The sequence below is a fragment of the Lissotriton vulgaris genome, unplaced genomic scaffold, assembly GCF_964263255.1.
Source record: "Lissotriton vulgaris unplaced genomic scaffold, aLisVul1.2 SCAFFOLD_6726, whole genome shotgun sequence".
In the NCBI taxonomy this organism is placed as follows: domain Eukaryota; kingdom Metazoa; phylum Chordata; class Amphibia; order Caudata; family Salamandridae; genus Lissotriton; species Lissotriton vulgaris.
Genome location: NW_028241486.1, coordinates 7,891 through 17,539, shown reverse-complemented (window position 1 = coordinate 17,539; position 9,649 = coordinate 7,891). Strand labels below are relative to the sequence as shown.

The 9,649-nt window shown below is 48.1% G+C and overlaps 1 pseudogene; it reads left to right on the top strand.

The window, feature by feature from the left end:
* The first annotated feature begins 6,656 nt into the window (after nt 1-6,656).
* LOC147671281 (elongation factor 1-gamma pseudogene) lies at nt 6,657-7,988 on the top strand (annotated as a pseudogene).
* The last annotated feature ends 1,661 nt before the right edge of the window (nt 7,989-9,649 follow it).

Here is a 9,649-nt window from a genome sequence, read left to right as displayed (position 1 = left end):
CTATCTCCACGGGATGCAGTCTCTACCATCTCGGCGTTTAAGCCCAGAGGGACCGGTTGCGTGGGAGAGATAATTATTGATGGACTAAGGAAGAGGGATGGTCTACAGTGGTATAAGGTCGTTTTCGTCTGTCAGGCACGGAAACTAGAGGGGCTAGGTGGCATTTCCTTCGGAGTGGTTTAGGGCATTTAAAACAACTTCCTTGATACATGTGGCACATAAAGTAGAAGCTAAATACCAGGGCCTTTATTGATCTCTTTATGCTGCACAAAGATGAAAAAACACATATATCAAACCTGGAACATTCATATTTGCTGCTTCTGCGCACTACGCTTTTTAACCTTCAACCTTAATCGAGCTGCTTTATTTCACCTATATTTCACTTATATCGGGGACAGTAGCCATACATTCGAAGCTTATCAATCCAAACACTACAATTATACTTGCTTCTTCAAAAACCTTTAATTAAAAATGTTGGTGCACAAATACGGGCCTACAACCCAGTGGGCCGGCCACGGAGCAGACTGGAACTGTGCATGAGGGGAACGGAGTCGGTGGTCATTGATTTCATAATGGAAAGTGCGGCAAGTGCAATAAAATCATATCGAAAATTCATTGTGAGCAAGTATCATAAGTGTCGAAAATTCAAACTTTCAATAACCATGGGGTGTCAAAACTTAACATCACTTCATTATCCGAATGTTCAATCAGTACCCATCGTATATCAATTCATTGTTAAAACCACATAATCAGTACCCATCTTATATCAATTCATTGTCCAAACACATAATCAGTACCCATCTTATATCAATTCATGCGCTAAAGACTAAATACACATCTTATAACATCAAGGCTGAGCAATCGGGGTACAACAAGGAGCTGAAAGTTTCGGTTGTACCGGCGCCATTTTGGGTGAGGTCAGGCATATCCGAGTATGGTCAAAATGTCTCCATCAACTCGTGGTCGGACCAGAACCTCTTTTCGGAAGTCCAAACAGTTTCGAAAAAGGGGTAACAGAAGGGACTGGCGATATGAACCATCAGTCAAAGTGGGGAGGGAGGCAACAATCTTTCCTACCGGGTCATACTGGTGTCCCACCGGAACTGATCACGTTGGTAGTCTTGCAGGATTTTGGGCATTTCAAGACTGAGGCTGGTGCCGGTATGAGTGCGCCGACGTCTCGTGGTTCCATCGAGGGACGGGGGCGCCCGCGTGGAGGGGTCGGGGCCCCCCGACTCTTATAGAATCTTCAAGGTCGAGGAGAAGAGCACAGGACGTGCGCCGGTCCGGGGCAAAGTGCCGCTTTACGATAGGAACCCTTTGAGTGGAGCGTTGGGGGTGTCGCTGGAAGCCTCCACCTGGGGAGGTGGGGGAGGCTCGTTCGCGCCGCCTCCCCCCCAGCGCACCCCACGTCGTTTCTCGGCTCCGGATATTCACAACGGCCGGACCAGGCGATAGAGGGGGGGGGGTCGGAGGCAGAGGCAAGACATCCCTCCCCCCCGTGGCCTGCAGGGCGCTGTTTCAGGAGACTTTTCATAACGGCCGGTCCAGGCGATACGAGGGGAGGGGGGGGTCGGTGGCATGTGCAAGACATCCCCCCCCTCCATTGTCGCAGCCATCATTGAAGAAAAAAGAGTTGTCGCAGCCATTATAGAGGAAAAAAAGTGCTGTCGGCAAGGGACCCCGTCGGCCTCGGCTCCGGTATTTGATGATGGCCGGACCAGGCGATAGAGAGGGGGGGGGGGTCGGAGGCAGAGGCAAGACACCCCCCCCCCTGTGGCCTGCAGGGCGGCAGAAGAAGGGAATGGGGAGACCAGTACATTTTCGGGCCATCCGCCCCACGGCCTCTCCTTCCGATGGCGGCCAGCCGGGCCCTGCTCTACACGCGTCAGGGCCTCGCCTTCCGGATGGGCGTGACCGTGGACCTTTTGCACTTCGGGAGCTTCCGGAATGGGGGTAGGTATCTGCTGATTTGTATCTATTTCATTTTACCATTATTGGGCGTGGCGGGCGGTGGGACAGACATGTTTGGAGCAGTGAGGGGCGGCGAAGCCTAACTACCTCGTGTCTGCCTTGGTGTCAAGCTTGGCTTCCCTCGCCATTTTTATGTTTCTTATTGCGGGTTATTTCTAACGTTTCTTATTTTTAGCGAAGTCAAAAGCTCATCAGTGGCCTACTGATTTTGCTCGATTTCTTTTTCCTTCCTTTTCTAGTGTGTTTCATGCTAAAGTTTCTGTTAACAGGATATGGTGTTTACTTCATATTTTACATATGTCCTTTTTACTAGGGTGGGTGTCCTCCGGTTAAGCCAGACGATCTACCTCTAATAAATGGTCCGGGTGGAACTAGTTAATCAATCAGTGGGGAGTAGATAGGCATGACAGGTTACAACGGGGGACAAAGGTCCGCATTGCCTACCCTTCACTACTTGCAAAGACTAGACAGAGTATTTCTATTCTACGTTATTTGCAAACAGAGAATACCTCAAACGAACTATCCCTTGAACAGTAAATGTCCAGACAATCAATCAATCAGTGGGGAGAAAAACAGGCATGACGGATTACAACGGGGGACAAAAGTCTGCATTACCTATCCTTCGCTATCTGCAAAGGGAGACAGAATATTCCTATTCCTCTCTATTTGTAGACAGGGAATATCTCAAAAGAACAATAATCGATAAAATCGATAACAAACAATCAGTGGGGAAAAAGATAGGCATGACGGATTACAATGGGGACAAAAGTCTGCATTACCTATCCTTCACTATTTGCAAAGAGAGAGGAACGTTCCTATTCGTCGCTGTTTGCAAACAGAGAATGTCTCAAAGAGAACCAATACTTCAAGTAGCAACCAAAGCTAAATGAACCAATCAATGAACAATATCAGTATTTAAATACCGATTCCAATACAAACAATCAATCAATCAATCAGATGGATAAAGCCATCCTACCAATCAGACGTAAAAGACGCCCTTACTTAACCTTACCCGGACCGGACCGTGTGGACAGTTCTTCGCCTTCCTCCTTCCAGCGCCCGATCGTTCTCTTACTCCATTATATTTACCGCAGCATTCCTGTGGGGTTCCAGTCAGGACAGTAGGTTGCTTGAGAGAGGTCCGTTCGGAATCGGTGAAGTTCGTTCAATCGGCAGCCGGACGAGGGCCCTCTCAAGGCAGGTATACTCCAATCGTTTTAGATGTTCACCCCATCGTCTGGACCGCTCTCTCAGGACCCTATGTCACTGATGGGCCCCGCGTTGGGACGCCAATTGAGGAAAATCAGCCCAAAATACAACCGATGCCCAGGCTGCTGGCGCAAGGCGCCTCTTAGTTCCCATCTTGAACAGTTACCAAATAAAGAGACGGGCGCTGGAAGCAGAGACACAAGAACAGAGGTTTATTTCGCATGAGGAGAGCCTGTCATTTCGGACACGAAACACAGTGTCTTCAGGAGGTGCTCTAACTGGTTTCTCTCAGACTTTGTCTTTTATACACAGGTTTATGGTGCACAAACATTCCTCATTGCAATAAAGACACTTTGAAGTACAGAAAGGCATGTTTGGAATCCCAGCTTCAGGCCTATTCCCACATCAGTCGCTCAGATGTCATCCCCCCTCCCGTATGTAACAAGAGATTGTGACCTATCAGCTGGACATTCCAACAGGACACGAGGGCAAGAAGGAGTGATCCGATCAAAAGGTTGGGCAGGCGAAAAGATCGGTTGGGGGGGTGTAAATCCACAAGGCTAGGTCTTATGACTTGGGACCGGGTTGAGAGATCAGGCGCAGCCGGGGGGTTTGTCAGCAGAGGGAAAGGGTGTTCCTTGGGAGGAAATGGGGGGGGGGGACGTGGGCCAAGCAGGAGTGTTACTCCCAGAGCAGGGTCGCGCAGAGGGAGAGGGTTTTATGGTCTATGCATGTGAGAGGTCCCCACACGGCATAAACCGTGCCTCCAAAATTACACGAAGGTCCGTATGACCATGCATCAGGCCCAGAGCGAGGAAGGATTTCCTCGGCATCGTGTTTCTTTCATCCCGGATTGCAGGTGAGCTCCAGCCATCCGCTACCTCGGAAACAAACAAAGGAGCAGCCACAGCCCCCCACGTGAAGATGGAGCCTCTTGAGTATGCGGGAGCTTCTAGAACGCGGCACAGGCAACCGCGTTGTAACAATGCAAAAACACCTCCTTTCGAGAAAAGAGAGAAGCCACAGCGGGGAATCCGGTTGGAGGTAACTTTATTCGAACACACACGGCAAATGCATTTCGGCTGGAATTGCCTTCTTCAGTGCCAGGTGAGTATTGCCAGGAGGCTAGTTCCTACTCCCTTTAATTAGTCCTCCTCACCTTTGATTGGTTCCACCCTTACACCGTATTCTCTTGTGAGTAGGTGTGTCCTTGTGTGATTGGCCCACCGTGTTGAAGCAGACCACAAGTCCCAGAATGCCACTTGATGGTGTTGGGCTAAGCTGGAAACGGGTGCAATCCAGGCAAGGCATCCGGACACTCGGGAGGCTAGAAACACTGACAATATCCTGAATATTGTTCTCCAAAGGCCTCCTTGGGTCCCCACACCGCATAAACCGTGCCTCCAGGAATCCAATTACACGAGGGTCCGTATGACCATGCACCAGGCCCAGAGCGAGGAAGGATTTCCTCGGCATCGTGTTTCTTTCATCCCGGATTGCAGGTGAGCTCCAGCCATCCGATACCTCGGAAACAAACAAAGGAGCAGCCACAGCCGCCCACGCCAGTGAAGATGGAGCCTCTTGAGTATGCGGGAGCTTCTAGAACGGGGCACAGGCAACCACGTTGTAACAATGCAAAAACACCTCCTTTCGAGAAAAGAGAGAAGCCACAGCGGGGAATCCGGTTGGAAGTAACTTTATTCGAACACACTCGGCATATGCATTTCGGCTGGAATTGCCTTCTTCAGTGCCAGGTGAATATTGCCAGGAGGCTAGTTCCTACTCCCTTTAATTAGTCCTCCTCACCTTTGATTGGTTCCACCCTTACACCGTATTCTCTTGTGAGTAGGTGTGTCCTTGTGTGATTGGACCACCGTGTTGTAGCAGACCACAAGTCCCAGAATGCCACTTGATGGTGTTAGGCTAAGCTGGAAACGGGTGCAATCCAGGCAAGGCATCCGGACACTCGGGAGGCTATATATATATCCACAGTTCAGGTAGCACCAACAGAGAAAAGCCACAGGAAGTGCCATTCAAATAGTAATCTTTATTCTCGACAACTTGCCAACAGTCAACTTGACAGGAAACAGGCATCCCATATCTTTAGCCAGACGCGTTTCAAGAGTCTTGATCCTTTCTTCAGAGGCGAGATAAGAGAAATGAAAAGCGCGATGCAAACGCTCATTTTGAATTCAAAACACCTTCAATTAACTGAGCCAATGCTATCTGGGACCCACCAGAGGGTTTAAACGATATTACCAAGAAATTCATGGAGCAAAGCAGCACCCACCGGAGGGAAGAATTATTACGAGCACTACAAGAATCAAAATGCATTGTACTGCCCCTCACCTGTGAGGCCCACCAGAGGGCGTGTAATTATGTTAAATCAAAGAAGAAACGAGTGCTCCTACATGCTGCTAACCTCCATTGTGACCCTGTGAAAAAGGCGCCAGGGGAGCTCCGAAACGGGTCAGGGAAATGGATGCAAAATGACACTGGAGAGCAGACACCAGTTGCTTCTTAACAAATAAAGGATTTTATAATCACCCTGCTATGGCGTGTGTCTTCAAGCCCTCGGGCAATCCCCCCACCTGGAACAATATGGCTATATATATATATATATATAGCCATGCTATTTTTCTCTCAAGTACTAAATTCTGCCCTATAAGACCTGCTGCAAATTATGATGCAGTCATGAATAGAACTACGGTACTATTCTCAAAGATGGTTTTCTAATGTCATTGTTTATTAAGTGTGCTCCATAAGCAGTATTGTACCAGATGAACAAGGGAATAAGGGTATCTCGAATACCAGCAAAGGCAGAGGAACTGAGCTGTTAACTCACATAAATCCCCTCATATCAAATCCCTAAACCACAAATTAGGGCTCTTAACAATCATTAGAGTCCTTGTTAAAGATAGCCCCTTGGCTTATATGTCTTTCCCTCTTAGAATGGTAAGCCTTTGTTTTGCTATTTGGAGTAATTCAAAACACCTACGTCTTCAAAACTTCTTTTCCACACAAACATCGTGGGAATTCTTAAGGTACCCAGGGTTTGTGGATTCTTCTGGGGGGAACCTAAAAAAAAACCAAAATAAATATAAATGTTGCTTTTTTGAGAGAAAAATTTAAAAAAAGAGCTGCACAACAAAGCGCATGATTTTTGTTCCATAAATGGCATTGATAGGAATGGAATTCCTTGTTGGCTGAGGTGTGCAGCCAGGACAGGCAGGAACCACCACTCTAGTCAGGGTAAGCTAGGCTAGATACATACTAAAAGATAACTTGTGCTCACCCTGATACCTTGGTGCAGAGTAGTCAGGCTTATCTAAAGAGGCAATGTGTACAGTTTTTGTTCCACACACACAAAGTAACACAATGAATGAATCACAAAAAGACTCCACACATGTTTAGAAAAATAGATTATTATTTTATAAAGAAAACAAGACCAAAATGCCAAAATCCCATGCAGCCTTTCTACTCTTCACCAAGATGGCCGCGGGGACTCTTTACACATACCCTGACAACTGGAGGGCATTCAAGGCCCTTATTGCTGCTCAGTACAGTGGCGCAAAGATAACTGTCAAGTCTGGGCCCCCCCAGTTCCAGTTCGGACAAACTAACAAGACCCCCGAGTTTTTGAAGAAGTTTCCTTTGGGAAAGGTTCCGGCCTTCGAGGGAAATGACGGATTTTGTGTGTTTGAGAATAACGCCATGGCTTACTATGTCAGTAACGATGAGCTTCGCGGCATTACCGGGAGGCAGCTGCCCAAGTCATCCAGTGGGCCAGCTTTGCCGACAGCGAGATCGTCCCTCCCACAAGCACCTGGCTGTTCTCCACCTTTGGGATAGTGCAGCACAACAAACAGGCCACGGAACATGCCAAGGAGGGGGTGAAGCGTGTGCTGAGCACCCTGGATGAACATCTGAGGACGCGCACATTCCTGGTGGGGGAGAGGGTCAGCCTGGCTGACATCTCGGTGGCGTGTGCGCTCCTCTGGCTCTACAAACAGGTCCTGGAACCATCTTTCCGGCAGCCATACGTTAACACAAATCGTTGGTTTGAGACCTGCGTAAACCAACCACAGTTCAAGAGCGTCCTTGGGGATGTGAAACTCTGTGAAAAGATGGCGCAGTTTGATGCTAAGAAGTTCTCAGAAGCACAGCCCAAGAAGGAAGCCCCCATGAAGGAAAAGGAGCCCAAGAAGGAAGAGAAAAAGGAAAAAAAGAAGGAAGAGAATAAGCCTGTTGCTGAGGATGAGCCTGATGAGTGTGATGAGGTGCTAGCTTCAGAACCGAAGTCAAAGGACCCCTATGTCCACCTGCCAAAGAGCGCCTTCATCATGGACGAGTTCAAGAGGAAGTACTCTAATGAAGACACAGTGGCTGTGGCAATCCGAAACTTCTGGGAACACTTCGACAAGGAGGGCTGGTCAATCTGGTATGAAGAGTACCGCTTCCCTGAGGAGCTAACACAGACCTTCATGAGCTGCAACCTCATCACAGGAATGTTTCAGCGACTGGATAAACTGCGCAAGACTGGCTTTGCCAGTGTCATACTCTCTGGAAGCAACAATGACAGTACTATCTCTGGCATCTGGGTATTCCGCGGGCAGGACTTGGCTTTCACGCTTAGTGAAGACTGGCAAATAGATTATGAATCTTATACCTGGCGGAAGTTGGATGTGGACAGCGAAGAGTGAAAGACAATGGTGAAGGAATACTTCACGTGGGAGGGAGAGTTCAAGCACATCGGCAAGCCTTTTAACCAGGGCAAAATCTTCAAGTGAGGCCACGTCTCGTAAGCTTGGTACATTCAGGAAGTGAAGGGATCCATTGCACCTGGCGGTAGTCTCACAACTCCACTCCACCACACAGCGTCCTACCACTCTGCCCAACGTGGACTATGCATAAATGGAGCCTATCACGTTTACAATTAACTGATCATGAGAAATGAAGAAAAGTGGCCTGTTTGTGCACGTGTACATTCATTGCTCTGCTCAGGGAGGGGGTGGGTCTTTCTACAACGGGCTTGTGTATTGGCTGGGGCACCTATAGATGGAACCTATTTTGTGGTGCATTGCACCATCTTTCCTTTCCTGAAAATTGAACAATAAACTAAGTTGGCTTTGTTAAAAAAAAATCTAAAAATAAAATCCCATGCATAGTAGTTAAGCTATTGAATTTTAAAGGATTAAATGTAATAATAGGCAAGTAGAGTTAAAAAGGTTACTTTAGGTCGCACTGGACTGGGGCAAAGTCAAAGTTTGGGCCGACTGCGATGGAGCGCAAGCTGGCTACAGGATCCATGCAGGCCCGGTGAAAAAAGTACCTTTCCTTGTTGCAAACAACGAGATGCGTTGATCTTCTTCATGCAGTGAAGGCGATGCGTCCTTTCTGGAGATGGATTCTGGAGTCGAGAGGTGTTGAGGGGCGCGTCAGTTTCTCCCACGCAGTCGAGGGGATGTGTCGATCTCAACAAGCCGCAGTGGTGGTGATACTTTGTCCGATGCGTCGATCGCTGAAGGCAAATCTAGGTTCCGATGCAATGCACCCATTTAACTTTAGCAACTAGGTCGATACCCCGGTTCTGCCACACACAGACAGGAGATGTGTCAAACTCATGTTGCAGGTATGTGGGCCACTTCTAGTGAGCCAGGCACAGGAGGAAGGGTAGACATCTTGATTTCCTTGAGTCTCAAGAAATAAGAGGCAAGCCAACATGCCCTTGGAGATCACTTAGAGGGAAGGCAGAGTCTAGCTCTCCTTCAGCAGAGTCAGAGAGCAGCAGGACAACACAAGCGAAAAGCAGGCGAAGATGAGTCCATTAAGCAGCACAGCAGTCCTTCTCACAGCGGTTCAGTTCAAGATCCAGAATTGTCTGATTTTAAGGGGTCAGAGACCCAGTAATGACACCCAAAAGTGCCTTTGATGCTGGGGTGACTTCAAAACAACTCAGTGAAGTGCACAAGGATCTCTTTCAACCCAGTCCTGTATGAAGTTGTGAGTTTCAGGCCATAGCTTAGCTGCCTTCCAGGAAAACCCACCATATCCCAACATTTCTTGAAACGAGACACCCCCAGAGGTGTCCAGGGTGGTGTAAGTTGTGTGGTTCTCATGGGGTGTATTCACCGAAAAAGCCACAAAATTCACATTTTCCTCACATTTCTGCAGGTGAAAGTCCTAGAATATGAAGAGATGCACACATTTACTCCACCCAGAGTTCCACATGTTTCCCAATAAAAATGGTACCTCACTTGGCTGAGTGGGCCTTGTGCCCACAACTGGAAAAGGCTTAAAACAGATCAGTTTTTCCACCCAAAACTGGTTGTTTTTTGCAATTTTGGCAGCTGCAGAATTTGTGCCCCAGCTCAGTTAGGACCAGGGGAAGCCTACCAAACCTAGAAATTTCTGAAAACTAAACACCTAGTGGAGTCCAGGGTTCCTTGACATGAATTGATCTCAT